General features: G+C 37.6%; 1 long non-coding RNA gene across 2 annotated transcripts; it reads right to left on the bottom strand.

Annotated features, from left to right (window-relative positions):
- Positions 1-14,405: 14,405 nt before the first annotated feature.
- LOC107818404 (uncharacterized) lies at positions 14,406-16,394 on the bottom strand. 2 transcript variants are annotated; one of them, XR_001655397.2, is made up of 8 exons: positions 16,240-16,394; positions 15,786-16,079; positions 15,528-15,659; positions 15,318-15,438; positions 15,145-15,220; positions 14,937-15,043; positions 14,743-14,844; positions 14,406-14,602 (listed from the first exon to the last, which is right to left on the bottom strand). It is a non-coding gene; the product is annotated as an uncharacterized LOC107818404 (long non-coding RNA). The 2 variants fall into 2 exon arrangements; XR_001655396.2 differs by having other exon boundaries at positions 15,528-15,607.
- Positions 16,395-21,189: the final 4,795 nt, after the last annotated feature.

Below are 21,189 nucleotides of genomic sequence, written 5' to 3'. Positions count from 1 at the left end.
ATTAAGTGAGCTCGATATAGTCTACGTAACTCAAAAGGCGGTCAAAGGACAAGCATTGGCAGACCATCTTGCTAAAATCCTGTGGGAGGAGAATACGAACCCTTGAAAACATATTTTCCTGATGAGGAGATATCATTCGTAGGAGAGGATACTACCGAAGCATACGACGGTTGGAGGATGTTCTTCGATGGAGCTGCAAATTTCAAAGGAGTGGGCATTGGAGCGGTTTTGGTATCAAAAACAGGCTAACATTATCTGATATTTGCTAAAACTTAGATTTTCGTGCACTAACAACATGGCAAAGTATGAATCCTACATACTAGGGCTCAATATGGCAATTGACATCAATATTTAGGAGCTGCTAGTAATCGGTGATTTATATCTACTTGTGCACCAGGTACAAAGAGAGTGGACCACCAAGAATTCTAAGATATTTCCATATCTTCACCACATACAGGAATTGAGAAAAATGTTCAAGAAGATAGAGTTTCGGCATGTTCCCAGAATTCAGACGAGTTTGTCGATGCTTTGGCCACTTTGTCATCCGTGATACAGCATCCGGACAAAAAATTCATTGATCTCATCCCAGTGAGAATCCATAATCAACTGGCTTACTGTGCTCACATCGAGGAAGAGACGGATGGAAAACCTTGGTTCCATGACATCAAGGAGTATTTGGCGAAAGGAGAATACCCGGAGCATGCAAACCACAATAAAAACGCACACTCCGTAGATTGTCCAATCACTTTTTCCATAGTGGAGGAATATGGAGGCTAATCCCTGCCTCCATATTTGCATAAGGCTAAGCACTGCCTTCCATTTGCATGGGACTAAGCCCTATCCCGCATCCTACATGAGGCTAATCCCTGTATCCATATTTGCATGAGGCTAATCCCTGCCTCCATATTTACATGAGGCTAATCTCTGCCTCCATGTTTTCATAAGGATAAGAACTGCATTCTATTTGCATGGGACTAAGCATTGTCCCTCCTTGCATGAATGTTGCTCTATTCTGGTACTATCTACTTGCTCTTCTGTCGGGCTAAGATCTGCCCTCCATTTTGCAAGACTAAGTCTTGTCTTTTCAACATCTTATTATTGTATCTCATAGGCTGAAATATCGCCAATCTATCTAAAGGCATCATAGTCTAAAGGCATCATCCTCATAGCTAGAAGACACCATGCCATAACCTAAGGATCTCTCAAATTTGCATATCATTATTCAAAGGCGTCATGGTTCGGAGGCACTATCTTCATGGCCTGAGAACATCATTGCATGGCCTGCGAATCCCTCACTAAACAATTCATGGCCCAGGACATCATGGTCTGAAGACGTCATCCTTAACTGTCCGAAGATAACTTTCATGGTCCAAAAGGGAATCTGCATCATGTTTAAATTTTCGCACAAATACATGTTCGTAGCATCTCTTTATCTACAGGTGACCAATAAGCAACAACTATCCTAGCAGGAGCAACCTCGCTCCAGTTCCTTCAACTATCTCTAACTTGACCAGTCACCATACCCATTCTTTCACTTATCCCGAAATCTCGTGTTCATTCTTGTAATGACTTCATCGGTATATTCCGCCGATGGATATGGAACTACACGTGGCCTGATTCCTGTAAAACCAAGGATATGTAGGCAACTCAAAAAATGGAGTCCGACCTCTATCTTTCAAAACATCATATTCGGTCAAAATTGGCCATCATTTCTTTACCCGAAAACTCTTTCATCCTTCCCGGGTAAAGAGGGGCAGCTTTCGATACCCAATTTTTCCTTCATATATATTTAAATATACCTACATACTTTCAAAATATTGCATACACATTTACAAACATGCACAAGTGTTTCTATAATTTTAAAGCGCTTAAAACATGTTACTTCTGTATTTTTATTTATACAAATATTCAATAACTATTCCTCATATTATTTTTATTAAGATTTAATTATCTAAATTCATCATTTTATACCCATATAATGCTTAGGTATTTTAATTGCATTTTTTTTAAAAATCACATTTGCATTTTTAGGCTAGAATTGCATATTTTTGCAATAATTGCCTATATATATGCACAATTATATTATCTATATAGAAAATAAATTTTCATATTTTTACAATATTAAGTAAGTATTTTAAAGAATTTTCATGCTCAAATAACATTTTTATCATTTATAAATTAGTTTATAAAATTATTTTACTAAATTAATTAGGTATTTAAAATCTAGGCCCTAGAAAATACCCAATTTCAAACCTAGCCTAGTCCAATTACCCCATACCTGTCCAACCCAGACCCAAAATACGTGTTTAATTTAAACCTGCCCCACCTAAAATTTAATCCTGGTTGTTGATCTCAGAAGATCAACGACCCTAAATCAACCGACCCCTTTAAATATAGCAAGACCCCTAACCCTACCCATTTTCTTCCAAACCCGTCGCCCTCATATGCTCTCGTCTCTCACCCCTCTCTAACCCTAGCGTCGTCACTCACCTACTGCCTTCCTATGGTGGTTCTTAACCACCTCAGGCCTCTAATGGCCTCTCCTATACTGGGTACTTTCGTCTCTAAGGTCCTCAAGGGACCAGGGTTAGTCCGCTTACGCCTTTGGCTCTTTCTCGCCTGTTTCAGGCCATTCTGGTTTGATTTCGAGTAAGAATTTCTTATTTTCATCTTGAACCTATGGATTTCTAAGCCTATGACTTCATCTCTGTATTATTTCTTAAAACCCTAATTTTGTCCTTTGAACTTCTCATATCTGTACAGATCTGAGATGGATTGAACTTATTTCACTTGTTTGTTATGAAAATCTTCTGATTTTACGAGTGGCTTTCCATTTTCTTAAACTAGGGTTTCCTGAAAATCATCTTCTCCAAAACGTTTTCTGACTTTGGATGTTTAATCCTCTATTCTTATGTGCTTTTGACCGATTATGTTGAGTTTGTCTCAACCCTAACTAGTTTATGCTAAAACCCCATTTTTTGACATTTTTGCTTTGATTCTAAGTTTGAACGTATTACTTGGGCACTGTTTTTCGTTCTATGCTTTGATTCTTATGATTTTCCTTTAGCTTAATTCGATGTCTTGTGATTTTTACCTAGTATATCTCTATTAGGGTTTATGATTCGATTCTTGACTGATTCTGTGTGTTTATACTTGGCCTACTTGTTTGTTCATGGAAACCTATATTATTCCCCCTTAAATCAGTATTATTTGTTTAATTTTGATTCACTAATTTTCTCTATTAAGACCTATGTATTGATTTTGATTTTTTCCCTATTTTTACACCTCTTAATTATTTTCTTACCTTATAAGAAATAGCTGTAATACTTACAGATTCCTCAAAACGGTTTCCTTAATTAAAACCCTATCATTTTACCCCTAATTGACCATTATATGCTTAAGTTTTACTCGGTTTTTCTTTCCTTAAATACTATTCTGCCCTTTATCGTTGGTTGATTACCCCTTAATTAGGGGAGACCTTACTGATTTTATGCATGATTGATTCTATAAACTTCCCTAATTGCTGAACAATTAATTTTTTACCTTATTTTGTTTTATTCTTAACTACTATGTATGCTCTCCTCTATTCTCACTTCTGGAAACGAACATTGGTTCAAAACACACTTTCACTTAAAAGCTCTTTGTTCTTCTCTACTACTTGCAATCTACAATGATCTAGCCAGCTGCAAGCCAAGGCTAGCTATTGCACAACATCTGCTCTAAACTCTATGTTCTCTCTCCCTAACTGGTATGTCCTGATTTAGTTTCAAAGTCCAAAACTCTATGTGTTTTATTGATGTTCTAGTTCATTAGTTATGATTTCCAATCATGTTTCTTGTTTACTATCATGTTGCCCAATATGTAACCAGCATGTCTAAATCACATTGCCTAATTATTGTTTCAACTAGCATGTCTGAATTTGGTTCTGTTAAACCTGTGATTAGTATGTCTAATTCTTCCTACTACTTTATCCAGCATGTTTCAATCTGCTTGTTAAGTATGTCAGCATGTTTAAACTAGGAATAGTTTGATGCTTGCTTTATTTGTTTACTTAGGTTCTTGCCTAATCTGCTTTGCTAGGTTGTCTAGTATCCTAAAGTAACTCTAGTTGTGTGCTTAACTTTCCAGTGTTAATATGTTTTCAACATGGTTGTTCTGTGATCCTTGCTCTACGTCTCTACCACCTATTTGATAACTAACTTATTAATCCTATAAGACTCTTGAAAATCTCTGTGCATCCTATTTTTATATGCTCTATGTGTCCCCATTTCCCACAACCCCTGGGTAAAATTTGTTGTTGAGTGATGCTAAACCTATTTGTTCTATAACCAATTAGGCTGTTTGCTGATTTTTTCAAAAGTGTTCACATTGTTTTCAAACTGCTTTACTACTAAATTAGTTCTTATTCTTCAGAAAACCTCTTTACTTATAGAATCATTTCAATACTTTTTTTGTCAAAAACTTTTTAAAATTATGTCATGCACTCTCACTCTACTCTTAAGTCCCTTGGTTCTGCCCCTCTAGTGTGTGTACTGCCTTGGGATCCTCTTGAGATCTCTTTAAACTCTAGCACATTGGGGTTGGCTATTCCACACTGCACCTACTCACTCCTTATCGTGAAAGTCTGGGTGTGCGCACTACCCGAGATCCTTGAGGTCCTTAGGGAACTCCGACACACCTGGACATGAATTTGGCTATGAAATCCTTGGCATTTGAGACTACTGAAGGCCAGTCATTACCAGGATTTGCTTTGGGCCTACTTCAGGCTCTTTATAGATTAATTTATATTTTATTTATGTAATTTATTCAATCATTGGTCTATAATAATTAATTGTAAACAGATATTGGGGTGACTAGTAAAAAGGAAGGATAGTTGCATGAATTACTGGGTAGAAAACATGTTATAGGCTTTATATTCTGCGAATCTGCATTAGAAGCCATGTTCTAGGACAGATGTGTTCATTTGCATTCAAATCATGCTAAACCTGCATTAGATGTCTTGTTCTTAGGGCTTCACGTTTATTGCTTTAGTATACTACATATCACTATTTCGTGCTTTAATTTTGCACAAGTACTGTCACTTAGAGATCCTGCTACTCGGCTAATAATTCTGTCTTAATAAAACTATCATTCTTATAGCATTAGATACCATGTTTTTAGGAGCTCTGTTTGCATTCGTTTGAATGTGTCTACTTCGATTGAAGTAAGTAACTGCGCATGAAAAGGTTCAAAATAGCCCCACGTATAGATATCATGTCTCTAAACATGAATCAGTATAAATCACATGTTATAATCAGTGTCACCTAGAACAACATGTTTGTAGGTTGAACAATTTCTCAAATTGTTAATCATCTCATGGAATTGTGATTGCATACAGTCCTATGCCTAGGCAAGCCTTAGGTAATCAGTCTCTATATAAAAACTGGAAACTGCGTTTTGATTGTGTTAAACTACTTAAGCTTTACAGGACTTAAAATCAGTAGGCAAACTGATCAGGATCCTGCTATTGAGTTTGTGAAACAGTGTTGCATATTCTGTGTAATGATGTTCACCTAGATACCCCGTCCCAGGATTCTTTCTAGAAATTATCTAAAGTTGTGTTGTAGACGTGCTGTTTATTTGCCTATATATATGCGGTGGTAAACATGAGCCTTTTAACTATTTCTTCCCTATTTGTTTGTCCTACATGTTATTTGTTTGTCGCCTAGATTTTTACCTTTTAAATACCTTATGTTTGTCTAGAACTACCCAGATTTAGAGGTCCTAAGTTCCTCCAAGACTATAAGGGTGGGACGGGTAACAGCACTCTTAGGGGTCGTTAATCAAACTCTCTTATCTTACCATTAAGGGTGGGGTAATGGGTAATAAAAGGATATGATGATATGCGCGCTAATGTCACGTGTAGCCCCTCTAGTTGAGGAGGATTATCGGGCATTGCGCAGATTGATCCTGTAGGCTAATCAACTTAGGACTCCCTTTCCCAATTCCTATATGTGTTTAAATTATCTAAAACTCCCCTTTCTTTATATATACATGTGTAAGTTGTCCAAACCCCTTTATTTTCGTTATCTAAACTTCCTTGATCATATATGCATCTAGATGGGGAAAACTACTTTATTTGAAAATACGTGCTCACTTGTTAATTAACTAATTCACATAGTTTAAGTTCGGTCAGGACCCACCGTTGTTGACCACGAGGGGTGCCTAACACCTTCCCCTAAAGGTTATTTCGAGCCCTTACCCTAATCTCTGGTAATGCAAACTGGTTACATGAGTTAATTTCTCTAGGTGCCCTAATGTACCATAATCCGTTAGGTGGTGACTCTTCCAAATACTGAATTCCCAAAAAGGAAACGAGTTGTTCCCTATGAATGTCGAAATCCGGACTCCGCGCAGGAAAAAGGGGGCACGATAGAGGGTATGCCTTTTTAAGGGTCTTACAAGTTTGAATATATAGCTTGACTTTAAGATCGATATTATGCCTTTTGTAAGGTCTTATAAATTTTAACATGCCTTACTTAAGGTCTTACAGGTTTTTTGGTTACTTGGCCCAAGTATAACTCATGCCTTCCTTTAGTTCTTACAGATTTGGTGTTGCCTTATGGAGGTTTTTTGAGCTCGAGGTTGCCTCATAGAGGTCTTATATTTTCTATTATTGCCACATAGGGGGCTTTCGGGATCGAGGTTTCCTCATGGAGGTCTTATGGCCACGAATTTTTGATAGCTTGATGGGGTGACAATCGGCGATAGTCTCCGAGACATTGAAATCTTTTGGCTCTGGAGCTGTTCCTTGTAAACTTGATGTTGCCTCATTGAGGGCTTATGAGCTCGAAGTTTCCGACCCGGAGGTCTTATGGCTTCGAGTTTTTGATGTTAGTCCCCGAGTGTTTGGGAAATTCCTGGCACTGGGCCGTTTTTTTTAAAATAGCAAAACTTCTTTGAAGTGTGAAGCATTTTTAGTGGTAAAAGATACTCCTTTGATTACTTGGTACAAGTATACATGTTTTCATCGTCAAGGGTTTGATTATTCTATGTGGACATGGATCATTTGACCGTTTGTCCCAATACATCATTTTCCTATCAAGACAATCTCATATTGACTTCTCTTTGGAGGTGATCTCCTGGAGGGATGTCCCCCAATATTCGAGTTTAATTGAAGAGAAGCCTTAAATACTTGTTGAGTTCTGCTTAGGCAGCATATAAATGTTGCCTTGTTAAAAACATTGCCAGTAAACCCTTCTTGGGATAAAATCCAATCGAATGAAAAGAGTGCAACACATGCTTTAAAACCTAAGGTCTTCAAGCTGGAGGGTGCTTCGATTTTTCCAACTGGACACCTGCACACATGTTAGTGTAAGATGTAAATAAAAAGGGAGACAATTATACTTTAGTAGTGATGGCGCTTCGAGCCTCGATATTCTTCAACTGTTTGCTTCTGGGGATGCGGTACAGTTCTTTGCTAATTGACTCGGGTTTAGTCAAGAATATAGCTCATGATTTCTACTTCGTTGTTTGCTTATCCTTTGGCTCCTTTAATGTTGAAAGTGTCGATGCCGGTGCCACATCGTGCACCGCGAACATCTCTCTTGCTGCATGTTGCTCTGTATATGGTAAAATCGGAGGGTTCAATCTTCCGTCATTACGAAGGCTCATGAGCACATCTCAAGAGCTCGAGGCTATGGTCGAGGCTGACCTTTGAAGGGATATCGACGCTCAACCTCGAGACAATACAAACCAGCAGTTATAATGGAAAAGTGGGGATTCCAAAGGCGCGTAAATAGGCTGACAAAGCCTAGTGGACTAGTCTAGAAATGAATCAAGACATTAAACGGCCTTTAGCTCATCATACTCACGCTTGGATCGGCCAGCTTCGTTCCGAAGGCGCTCCAGGTCCTCCGTCTTTTTTTTGTAACTGAAATAAATGAAACATTAGCCTCAGGAGCTAGAACAAGGAACACACACTCACTCGGAACAAAAACTACCTGCTCCTTCAGGTAGCTCTCATAATTCAAGCTTCGACTCGCCTCATACCGTAAGCATGCCAACTCAACTTCACATTCGTCGCAAAGAAGCCTAAGGTATTTCTCCCCATCCAAAGCTTTCCGCAGCCTGGCCTCACGGCGAAGTAGCTTGGACTTAAGCTTGTCAAAGGCCTACAAAAGAAAACTCAATAAGAAAGGGAACGCACGAAACTCAAAAGGCATGTGCCAAAACTCACTGCAGAGTGAAGCTGCTAAGCTTCCTCGAAGGTAGAGCGCGTAGCTGCTAGTCTATCTCCCTCAGCCCTGGAAGAGTCGACCCTGGTCGGGACACGGTCTCTCAGTGTATACGATCCCAGTTTTCGAGTATCCCTTGAAGTACCTTCGATGGGAGAAAGAATCGGCGGCAGATAACCCTCATGCCTCGAAGTACCTTCGACGGAAAAAGAAGACGGCAGTGGAGGAGAAATCGCCTTTCCAAAACCAGAAATCATGGGCGTAGCAGGCTTAGTCAATACATCCTCTCTGAGCCCCCGGTATGGGTTCGCCTTGCTTTGAGCACCGTCGCCCTTCAAAGGCATTTCTTGCTTATTGTTATCATTCTTTAGCCCAGAAGTTGGCAATCCTTCTCCCTCTCCAAGAGGGCACAGCCTCGCCTCAAATGACTCCCCGATGCCTACAATAATAGGGTTAGTACGTAGAAAGAGGAAGTGCCTTTCCAAATGAAAAAGGCGAAGGAACAAATTGTATAGCACATATCGTGATGTTTTGCTTCCCATCTACCCCTAGAAAAAGCTCGCATGTTACGCTCATCATAAGTCGAGTGGGTCGCCACTCCTGAACCCAATTCGATAGATCAGGGACCTCGCATGGCATCCATGAAATTGTTGCAGAAGAGGAAAGGAAGGCTTATTTACGGAACCCGCCTTCTCCGTAATTAAAAAACTACGAAGGCACGAGTGTGCCACTTACGTGTAAAATTTTATACCTCAAGGAATGGCATAAACTCCACGGGGATAATATCAACAGTCCATACTCGGATGAATCAGCTCATCCACTCCCGATCTTTGTCTTCTTCATCATTAACAACGAAAGGCGTAGTCGACCGACATCGTAAGGTTAGCAGACCTCGATGGTAAAAAGGCTGGTACATCCTGATAAGATGACTGAGCATGAATTCAAGCCCTGCCTTCTCCGCAAAGAACCTCATCATCAATATTGTCCGCCAAAATGACGGGTGAATCTGCACCGAGGTAACCTGATACTTTCGACAGAAGTCAAGCATAACCTTATCAAGGGGGCCCAGCATGAAAGGATACATGACACATTCAAAAACCACTCGGCACGGTCTGTGATGCATGCTGCTCTATATACGGTAAAATCAGAGGGTCTAATCTTCCGTCGTTACGATGGCTCGTGAGCACATCTCAAGAGATCGAGGCTATGGTCGAGGTTGACCTTTGAAGGGCTATCGGTGCTCAACCTCGAGGCAATACAAACCAACGGTTATAATGGAAAAGTGGGGAGTTCCCAAGGCACGTAAATAGGGCTAACAAAGCCTAGTGGACTAGTCCAGAAACGAATCAAGACATTAAATTGTTGTACCAGCCTCTTATATTAGCAATTAATGCATTTGTACTATGTTGGGATTTTCCCTCATATATAAAGAGGATCCTTGTCATTTTGTAAATATCTGAGGCTCAATACTAAATACGCAAGAACATTCTCTCTGCTCTCTAACATATTCTCTTGATTTCATTATTTCCTTTATTGCTTATATTCATTGTATTCTATTTATTGTTCTTCATTTATTGCTTATCATTGATCATAAAAAGCCATCATTATAGCTCTTATAACTGTTATCTCCCCCTTGACTGCTCTAAATCGGCCATCCATCCCGACCCCGAGGTTTTATAATCAACAGCTCGAGGCCGATCTCCAATTGTTTGGTTTGATTATCTTACTGTCCCTAAGCCATAATCCTGATTTCTAACCTTTTACTTAGCATCCATTTCTTAAAAACTAGCATAAAACAGATCATATATTTTTAGAGCCATATAATTAAATTTAATTGTCATTACTATTTTCACGGTAAACATGTTCCTCATATACAGTTTTTATTCCGTCCTTTATCGGAAACTTCATCATTTGATGAAGGGTTGACGGTACTTCTCTCATGCAATGTATCCATGGCCCTCCGAGCAAGGCATTATACCTCATGTCTCCTTCGATGACATGAAACTTGACATTTTGGGTTGTGCCGGCCACGTTGACTGGGAGGTTGATTTCCCCTTTCATTGTTTTGCTCACCATGTTGAATCTGTTAAGGACTCGAGAGGCGGGCACGATCTGGTCGAGCAATCCGAGCTGCTCCACATCCCTCGACATGATAATATTGACCGAGCTACCTGGATCCACAAGCACATGCTTAATTTGAAATGTATTCATAAGAAAAGAAATTACCAATGCGTCATTATGAGGCTGAGATAGGGTCTCGATGTCCTCGCTGAATGTGAGAGCGTCTTTGGGTATGTAACCTCGAGTTCACTTTTCCCTAGTGACTGATATTTTTGTTCGTTTGACAATGGGTTCCTGTGGAATGTCGATTCCTCCAACAATCATGTGGATGACATGTTGAGGCTCTTCTATTTCATTTTTCATGTTCGCCTCTCTTTCCCGAAATTGATTTTTGGCTCGGTCGTTGAGGACTCTCGGAGGTGCCCTTTGTTGATTAGTCGGGCTACTTCTTCTCAGAGCTGTCTGCAATCTTCGATCTTATGACCGTTTGTGCCATGAAATTCGCACACCAAGTTAGGGTTCCTTTGCGACGAATATGATAGTATAGGTTTTGGCCACCTGGTATCTCTGATTTTACCGATGGAAAATACGATGTCCGAAATATCAACGCTGAAGTTGTACTCAGATAATCGGGGTGCCTCTGTAAGTCCTATGTGTCTGGCGAATCCGACTCTACTCATGAGGCCCCGAGGATTATAACCTTCGGTCATTTCGGGGTATGTTACGCCTTGGGGCGTTTCTTTGATCTTCGGTGTATGTTAGTACCTTTCATTGTTTGGCCTTTATTCCTTGCTAGGAGCCTTCTAGGATATACTGCGCCCGAGGGGTCTCCTAGTTGGTCGTCCTCGACCCCAATCTTCAATTGATATTGGCTGTGCCATCCGACCAAGTCACGGTGGGATATTCAACCAACTTTTACTTTAGCTGCTTTGAAGCTACCGAGCTTCGTTCGTTCAAACCTTGGGTGAAGGCCTGCACTGCCCAGTCATCGGAGACTGGTGGTAATTCCATTCACTTCATTTGAAAGTGAGATACGAACTCCCGTAACATCTCGTTTTCTCTTTGTTTGATTTTGAAGACATCAGATTTCCTTGTAGCAACCTTGATGGCACTGGCATGTACCTTTATAAAAGAATCTGTCATTATGTCAAATGAGTCTATCGAATTCGGGGATAGGTTGTGATACCATATCATGGCCCCTTTTAAAAGTATTTCTCCAAAATTTTTCAACAGGACTGATTCAAGCTCATCGTCCTTTAGGTCATTTTCCTTTACACCACAAGTGTAAGCAGTGATGTGCTCATTGGGATCTGAGGTTCTGTTGTCCTTCGGGAGATCGAGCATTCTGAATTTCTTTGGGATGGGCTTTGAAGCAACATTTGATGGGAATGGCTTCTATACAAATTTCTTTGAATCTACACCTTTCAAAATCGGGGGTGCCCCCAAAATCTGATCGACCCTTGAATTGTAGGTCTCCACCTTTTTGTCATTGGATTCTATCTTCTTTTCGCCCGATTCAATCCTCTTTGTGAGGTCCTCGAGCATCTTTATGATAGCGGGGTCGGTTGATGACCCGTTGTTGCTTGACCTTTTTGGTACTTGTTCGGCTTGAGGAGCCATTTCCGGTGCTGCTGTGCTTGGAGTTTTTTGGTGGCTTTGCAGTTGAGCAATCGCCAGTTGTTCTGCCTGCAACATCTAAAAAATGACGTGAAGGCTAACCTTTTGTTCCTCCCGAGCCGGGGTTTTTTGAGCTTCTTGTTGGTTTTCTTGGCGTATACTTCTGTTAGTGTGGGAGCTTATATCAACATCTTGGGCATTGCGTGAGACCATGTCCACAAGAATTGGTTCCGTCCTCAGGGTTTCGTGGTGGTACACCGATGCTTGGAACAGCTACACCATTCTCTCCATGGTCCTAAGAACCGTTGTTTTCATGTGCATTCACTGAGTAAGATATTTTGACCTGAAATCAAAGATTCTTGGACAAGAAAAAGTGTAAAGAATAACTTGTGTTTTTCAGTAAACCGGCACAAAAACAATCACTATTATTTTTAGCCCCACGGTGGGCGCCAAACTGTTACCTTGAAAATGGTAATTACAATTAGATTTGATTTGTGGTTCTAAAAATACGTTATTTATTTTTATGCTAGTTGTTAAGCAGCGGATGCTGAGTGTGAGTTAGAAAAATGAGATAAGAGGTTGAGGATAGTAAATTATGCAAATCGAATGGCCGAGAGTCGGGGTCTCGGGCCGGCCTATGCTGGGCCTCAAGGTCGAGCTAACGAGCTTGACTGGGGGTGATTGATGAAGGACTAACAGTTTTAAGGGCCTCAATAATGACTCTTTATGATCAATGATGAGTAATAAATGAAGAACAATTAATGAAACACAATAAATGTAAGCAATAAATCAAAGAGAAAACAATGGAGAATGTTTAAGTTAGTGAGCAGAGAATGTTCTTGTTCTTGTATTGAATATCATCTATCCTTACAAAATGATAATGTCCCCCTTTATATAGGAGAGGGTAATTCCAACATTAGTACATATACATTTATTACAAAGATATGTAGCTGGTACAACTATTTAATGCCACGGTGCGGACTTGTACTAGCCTAGTAGACATGGTCAACTCTAACCATGTGCCTTGCGAATTTTCTGCTTTTCCATCATACCTACCGATTTGCACCGCCCCAAGGTACATAGAAAACCCTCGGGGTCGAACTCGAGTTGTGCCTCGAGCCTTGACAAGTACGGGCTATTGAGTGTCGTAACGATCATTAGTCCGATTTTAGCCGTATACATATATATTATTATTACGTATTGGGTTGCACACCGCAGCAGGCCTTACAGGCTTTATCTATTATTATGGAATCGGGTTGCACGTCGCAACAACCCATATTGGCTTTATATTAGTGCTTGGGCTGGATCCGCCCCTCCGGAGTCTGACACAAGCAGTGAGCGCAGGTACCATACAGCACTGACTGATTGAGTGTGATGAGTGAGAGTTGAGGTAGTCAGATTGAGTACTCTAGAGTGTGAGTACATGAGTTTAACATTGTGATGCATTACATGTGACACTACATTTGGCATGTAGATAGAGAGATGTAACATCCCTCATATCAGTCATACTTGCATATTTTATCAGTGTTGAGCTTAAACTGTTAAACTTGAAAGCATGTCTAAATTTCTGTATTGTTTAAAACTGATTATGAGAGTCTCTAAGTTATTACTATCATTTTCCTGTCATATATGTACCGTTATTATCTGGATTTGGATTGTACCTTTCTCAGCTCGTCACTACTCTCCGCCCAAGATTAGTCCTGTTACTTATTGAATATATTGGGTCAGTTGTACTCATACTATACTCTGCACTTCTTGTGTAGATCTAGGTACTTTTGGGCGCGATAAAATTTATAAAGCAGGTATACATGATAAAATAAATATTTTAATTGTATATGATGTTAACTAGTATTTTCAATGGGCATACCACGTAGATTATCTAACACAAAATAGGCTCTCAACTTTAGGAATCCAGCCCGAAAAGGCAGTTCCACAACAGATCATATATGGTTAGTTACTATTATTATACTACTATTCACTCCGTTTCAATTTAGATGAGGTGGTTTGATTCGGCCCAGAGTTAAAGAAAAAAGGAAGGAAAACTTTTGAAAATTGTGGCCTTAAAAGCTTAAGGGGTAAAAGCTTTGTGGGACCGTGACATTTATGTGGTTATAAAATCTTCTCATTAAGGGTAAAATGAGGAGTTTAAAGTCGAATTATTTTCAATTGTAGAAATGTGTCATTCTTTATTCGAACATACTAATAAAGAAAGTGTGTCATCTTAATTGAAAGAGATGGAGCATTATTTTTTATGTTATTTATTAAACAAACAAGCTACAGCCTTTTGGAAGCTGCATTGTCTTATTTTACGAATGTACATAGAATGGGACTTTAGGATCCATGCCTAATCCTCATCAACACTGATGGCTTTTGATATATGTTTTAAAAAAATAACCAACCATTCAATCCTTTCATAGATTTTAAAGAAAGCTGTGAAATAACAAAGCCAACTTTGCCAATATGGTTTGATATATATACTCAGCAGTGGCAAGAACTTCATACTCAGCGAAAGAAACAAAAGTTAATTTTCATTCACTGAATACAGGAACAGTACTTCGACTCAGCTCAGCAGAGCATTTAGCAAAAGACTACTTAAAAAAGTTTCATGAAGGGGACAAGGCGCAATCTCTAGCACATGGGTATGGGTCGATGTTTTGATGGAACCCTGCTCTATCAAAGTACCAATCTGCAACAGCTTCCGCAATTGTCTACAAGATAAAACGTTACAACAAAATTTGTTATTAACTCGTGAATTAAAATTACGAATGATAGACACACATGATAAATCCAAAAACAAAAAAAACACATGTATTCAAACATTATATGGATAAAACAAAAGGAAGATTACTTTATTTATAAGTACTCTTGGAGAGGTAGGACTGAACCAGTAATTCGTCCATACAATTTCGCCGTGGTAATAACAAGAGGTTATGAAATAACCCCTCGTAACCTATATTCAATAACAAAAAAAAAATGAAACAAAAAGAATTAAAGCAGAAGCCATTACTTATATAATTGGAAGGTATATATTATTAATCCAACCTTGAATGATCATACGCTGGCTAAATGTGCAGTTACTTATAATGTCTCTTGCAATTCTTCCAGACATGCTGAGGATCGAGGTATTTAGGAACCAAAATGTTACTAACCTGGAATTAGTATTTTGATTATCAAAAGGAAAGAGATAGATTTTAAAGAAAGCATACAAAAAAGAAATTAAAGGAAAGAAACCGGCATTTGTATCGTTGACCTGCCAAGAGTCAGTGTGAATTGATTATGAAAAGTGGAGTCTGAACGAATGGAACAACGTTTCAAGGGAAAAAGCACTGTACCATCATTAAGGAAAACTAATGTTACTTGAGGGCAAAAAAATATAGCACAAGGAAAAGTTTTTTGTTTCCAAATTAAAACTTAAATTCTTACCAGACTTGGTTCCATTATAGAGGTGCAAGATGGAGGCAAATTCTTAGCCGATCCCTCAAACAATAAGAAACAGAAATATTAAAGCAACATCTGACTCTAACTCTATTCCAATTGTAAAAGTCTGCCAACTCATGCGTTTACAAATTAGTAGCCGCTAAAATACGAAGAGAAAAAACAAAGCAAGAAAATAGTAATATTATATAGCTTCACCTGGATTACTTCTGGGATCGTCATGAAGAATTCCCGAAAATGTGACTTGTGGTGGAAGCATCTTTGTGGAAGAACCTAAGCTGGTATTTGAACGATATTAGCAATCAGAGATACTATAGCACCAACACCGCCCTAACAATACGATTATTTTTTTTCAAAAGAGTTAATAAAAAGCAGAATAATTGAAGATTTGGCAACTCGGTTAAGATAAAGATGAAAAGAAGATGAATAATAGAAGAAGAAGTAAATGTAACAAACATCAACGACGATGATCCAGCTGCGAAGTCCACTACCATATCCCTGATCAAGATGATATGCCGGGGGGCTCCCATCTAGGCACAGTGTTGGTGACTCGAAAACAAATAAATTACTAGTTAGTATACATGTGATTCTGTTGCTTAATGTATTGTGCAGTCAAGTATTTTACCTGCGCCTTCAGCAGTGGCGCTGTGAAGTATGGTGATGTTCACTTTCAGTTCTTGTGGTTGTTGAGCCATAATAGCTGTCAACATTGCTGAAGATGCTAGCAAAGCTAAGAAAAAGGTTACCATCCTGCAAAACAAATCAATTGTTGGTTCCCGGCTTATATTGCATATGTAAAAATTCCTTATGTGAAAATCAACATTTGTCAAGAGAAACAAGGCATTGCCAAATTTTAGTTAAAACAACGAAGAAAGAGATGCAAAGACAAAAAGGATGAAATAATTAATACATTTGGTCTTCTTAGAAAGGCTGGTGAGAGAAAGCAAAAGAAAGGAGTTCTTTTTTCCCGAGAGAAAGAAATTATAGTAGACTGTAGAAGCAAGTAGAGGTGAATGAGTTAGGTTGGTCTGATAGTTCTTCTCTATTTATAATGCCAGTAACTATTTTGCTTGCTTCCAGGCTAGGATTCTAAAATGCCTCCATGCATGTGCCAATCTTCATCACTTCTTTACTTCTCCTCTCAAACAAATCACATGGTTTTCTCTTGCCATATTTGGCTGTAGAAATTAATGTTTCCCATAACCTTCTTTCCTTGGCAGACATAACTAATTACTCTTTTTACTTGTTTTTTCTTTTTCAAACAATTCACATGGGTTACTCTTGCTATTGGCAGTAAAAATTAATATTTTCTATAACCATCCTCTTTTCTTGGCAGTGATATTTTTCTTTCTTCACTTTTTTTTATCATCTTCAAGCAATCACATGGGTTACTCTAGCTAATTGACAGTAACTCTCTTTACTTCTTCTCTTCTTCTTTCTTGGCAGCAAAAAATAACTCTCTTTACTTCTTTTCTTCTCTTTTCGAACAATTCACATGAATTCGTCATGCTATTTGGCGATACTTTTTATACAGCTACTGGTGTAGTTTAATATGCTATTATCAAGTTTTTAACCATTCTTTCGAGATAAGCAGTCAATGATTATTACATAAAGTTAAATATAATTGTTGAGTATAACTTTCATACAGTGATAGTTTAAAAGAATTCTTGCACTATTAGGACCTAAATAATAACTACTGGTATTGTCCGAAAGTGAGATCATTAATCTGGACAACAAATGAGATTGCATGCTTCAACATGTTAAAACATCATGTTAGTACTATACAAATTATTTATAGTCAATGTATATGATTAAATTAAATCCATTATATGTAGGGTGACCTAAGTGTTAATAACCTTTACAGCGTGAATAGAAATTCATGAAATTGTAATGGTCAATAAGTAAAAAAAATCTAAGAAGAAAACAACTTTTCACCAGGTTGGACAGAGCTTGCAAACAAAGAGACATAATCTTTTATTATATATTTCATGATATATCCATTAACAGCACAATCAAGGTGGTCAAATAAAACCACACTCTGGCATAAGACAAACCTTTCTTTAAGTTCATGCGGCTTAATCCAAAAAATAATTTTCAATGTCATTAATTTTATATGACAGGTCACAAGCAACCGATTCAATCCGAAAGATATAAATTTTTGTAATTAATGTGACGTGATAGAGAAGTAAAAAATAAATTCAATGATAAATATTACTCCCTCTGTTTCAGTTTATGTGAACCTATTTCCTTTTTGGTCCGTTCTAAAAAGAATGAACCATTTTTAATTTGGTAACAATTTAGCTTAAAGTTACAACTCCACCCTTAATGAGAAACTTTTATAACCATACAAATATTCTGAGCCCCATTTGGATTTGTTTAGGACCACAAATTCCAAAAGTCTTTATTTTTTCTTAAACTCCGTGCTCAGTCAAATATGTTCACATAAATTGAAACGGAGGAAGTAATAAAAATAAAACAGAGAATAATAATTCTTATTGAACGATCCTTTGAACAGCCCAACTATGTCTAAATGAGGAGCAAGATGCTACGAATTCATACGCTGAGAAGAAAAACTAAATGATTACAATGGTCAGGGGCGGTGGGACGTGTCGCTAAAAAATCAACTAAAGTATCTGTTCATTAAGTAATAAAACTGTACGACACGGAACGGTTATCTTGTTCAGCGGTTCTACTGGCGGCAAACAATGATAAAGGTGCCAAAGTTCGAATCTCCCCACTGACTTGTCATTTTTTATTTCGTCCTCTTGAACAATAATCACTTCTTAAAGAACACTACCAGCAAACATAGATGCAGCGAAATTCCAAGAAAAAAATAATCAAACCAGAATATTCTGCATATTAACCGTAGCTTTTCTTGTTTTAACAATAAACTAGAACATCTCAACAACACTAAACCCAACAAATATTACAAGAAAATTTTCAAACAAGAATATTCTGCAAATTAGCTTATGATATTGGGCATATTTTTATATGTTTTAATATTATTTTATCCATATTTTAACTGCTTTTTGGCACTATTAGATCTTTAAAATGTCCAACATGTGTTAATTATTGGTTTTATGACTAATTAAGTTGTGTGTGATGATTTAGGATGTTTGGAGTGTAAAAATATGAAGAAAGGACGCTCCAGCTATAGGAGGAGAGGGTGGATGCATCGCATTCGACCTTGAAAAAAAGGCTATTTGGCGCACCCTTAACAATGAAGTTGGAAGAAGGCATCCACATTAGCATCCGCACCTGGGCACAGCAAAATTGAGGGAACAAAGAGTGGACGCGAAGCATCCACCCTAGTATCCGATGCTGAGAAGTTCATGTTGAGGCGGACGCGAAGCATCCAACTCAGCATCAATCCCTGAAGCTGATTCGGAAAACGAAAAGGAATACACCATTAGCGGAAATTGAAAAAAAAAATATATTTAAAAAAAAGGAAAAATAGAGATGAATAAATTGTTATCGTGTTCTTGCTAGTGGGGTATAAATTGAAGTAGTGCTTAAAGAATGAAAGAGGGAATAATTTTGGGGAGAGATCTTGTTTGTGAAATTTAAGTGTATTGAAGAATTGCGCTTAAAGTTTATTATTTGATGTGTTAATTAAAGTGCTCGGGAGGATGAACTACTATTCCTAAATATATCATATTCGTCCCTTAGCCTCCATTACAACCAAGATAAAGTCGTCCTAATTGATTTTAGACTGAGCAAGCATACATTAGTAGAGATTTACATAACGGGCAAGCCTATAGTACTTTTTGTGGGCATGTGAACTTCTTTGAGAGAGTGATATTTTGCTTGCTTCCAGGCTAGGGTTCTAAAATGCCTCCATGCATGTGCCAATCTCCATCACTTCTTTACTTCTCGTCTCAAACAAATCACATGGTTTTCTCTTGCCATATTTGGCTGTAGAAATTAAAGTTTCCCATAACCTTCTTTCCTTGGCAGACATAACTAATTACTCTTTTTACTTGTTTTTTTTTTCAAACAATTCACTTGGGTTACTCTTGCTATTTGGCAGTAAAAATTAATATTTTTCACAACCATCCTCTTTTCTTGGCAGTGATATTTTACTCTCTTCACTTCTTTTATCATGTTCAAGCAATCACATGGGTTACTCTAACTAATTGGCAGTAGAAATTAAAATATTCCATAAGCTTCTTCTTTTCTTGGTGCTATTTGGCAGTAATAATTATAATTTCCCATAACCTTCTTCTTTTCTTAGCAGTGAAAAATTAACTCTCTTTACTTCTTCTCTTCTCTCTTTGAAAAGTTCACATGGTTTACTTTTGCTTTTGGCAGTAGAAATTCAAATTTTCCATAACCTTCTTCTTTTCTTGGCAGCGAAAAATAATTCTCTTTACTTCTTTTCTTCTCTTTTCGAACAATTCACATGATTTCGTCTTGCTATTTGGCGTTATTTTTTATACAGCTACTAGTGTAGTTTAATATGCTAATATCAAGTTTTTAACCATTCTTTCGAGATAAGCAGTCAATGATTATTACATAAAGTTAAATATAATTGTTGAGTTTTATTAGGACCTAAATAATAACTACTGGTATTGTCCAAAAGTGAAATCATTAATCTGGACAACAGATGAGATTGCGTGCTTCAACATGTTAAAACATCATGTTAGTACTGTACAAATTATTTATAGTCAATGCATATAATTAAATTAAATCCATTATATGTAGGGTGACCTAAGTGTCAATATTCTTTACAGCATGAATAGAAACTCATGAAACTATAATGGTCAGTAAGTACAAAAATCTAAGAAGAAAACAACTTTTCACTAGGTTGGACAGAGCTTGCTAAATAAGAGAAATAATTTTTTATTATATATCTCATGATATATCCATTAACACCACATTAATCAAGATGGTCAAATAAAACCACACTCTGACATAAGACAAACCTTTCTTTAAGTTCATGTTGTTTAACCCAAAAAATAAATTTTAATGTCAAAGCAATTAATTTTATATGAAGGGTCACAAGCAACCGGTTCAATCCGAATTTTGTTAATACTACGTGATAGAGAAGTGAAAAATAAATTTAATGACAGATATTATAATAAAAAAGCAGAGAATAATAAATTTTTATTGGATGATCCTTGAGAGTATGATGAGCCGAACAGACTAGGATCCTTATTGGATCACCTGTTTTCCTCAAAATATTTCTCCGATTTCAAACGATTTCTTCATTTTCTAGACTAGGGTTTCAAAACCCTTTTTTGCAAAAAATGATTTCTTTCTAACTTTAGCAATTACTTTGATTTTTAGCATGTTTAAATATCACTTGAGTCTTTCCTTTTTGCTCGATTCATTTTTTGGTCAAGAAACCTTAATACTTCTGGGTTCGATTCGAAGTTTGAGTCTGTTTGCGACGTGTTTGCATGACTGTCATGAACATTCTAGGTTTCGTGTGTGTTCTATATGCTCTTGTGCTTCTTGCTCTAATTTGTTCTTAAGGTTTCTTTGATTTTGTCCAAACACGTATTATTTATCGTTTAATAGGTCCGACTATTTATTTTATTGGCTGTTCACATAATTTATGTTGATTTTGTGTAATCTCCTTAAACCTACATCTATGATTTTGTGTATTTTCCTTGTAATTCTGTACTGATTTTTCGAAATTGTTTCCTTATTTTTGTGATACTTTCCTTAGTTAGTGTTGATTCCCTGTGATTTTCCATCTCATCCGTGATTCTTTGAACTAACTTTCAGAATTGAAATTGTGCTCTACCTTATTTATGTGCACAATATGCTGTTAGTACACTTTCCTTACTTGAAAATATTCCGTACTTAGTCCTTATTACATGCTACATGCTTTTACTACTCCTATTATGATAAA

This window comes from Nicotiana tabacum, chromosome 1 (assembly GCF_000715075.1).
Source record: "Nicotiana tabacum cultivar K326 chromosome 1, ASM71507v2, whole genome shotgun sequence".
Lineage (NCBI taxonomy): Eukaryota > Viridiplantae > Streptophyta > Magnoliopsida > Solanales > Solanaceae > Nicotiana > Nicotiana tabacum.
The sequence above is the reverse complement of the archived record's forward strand: the minus strand, read 5'-3'. Positions and strand labels throughout refer to the sequence as shown.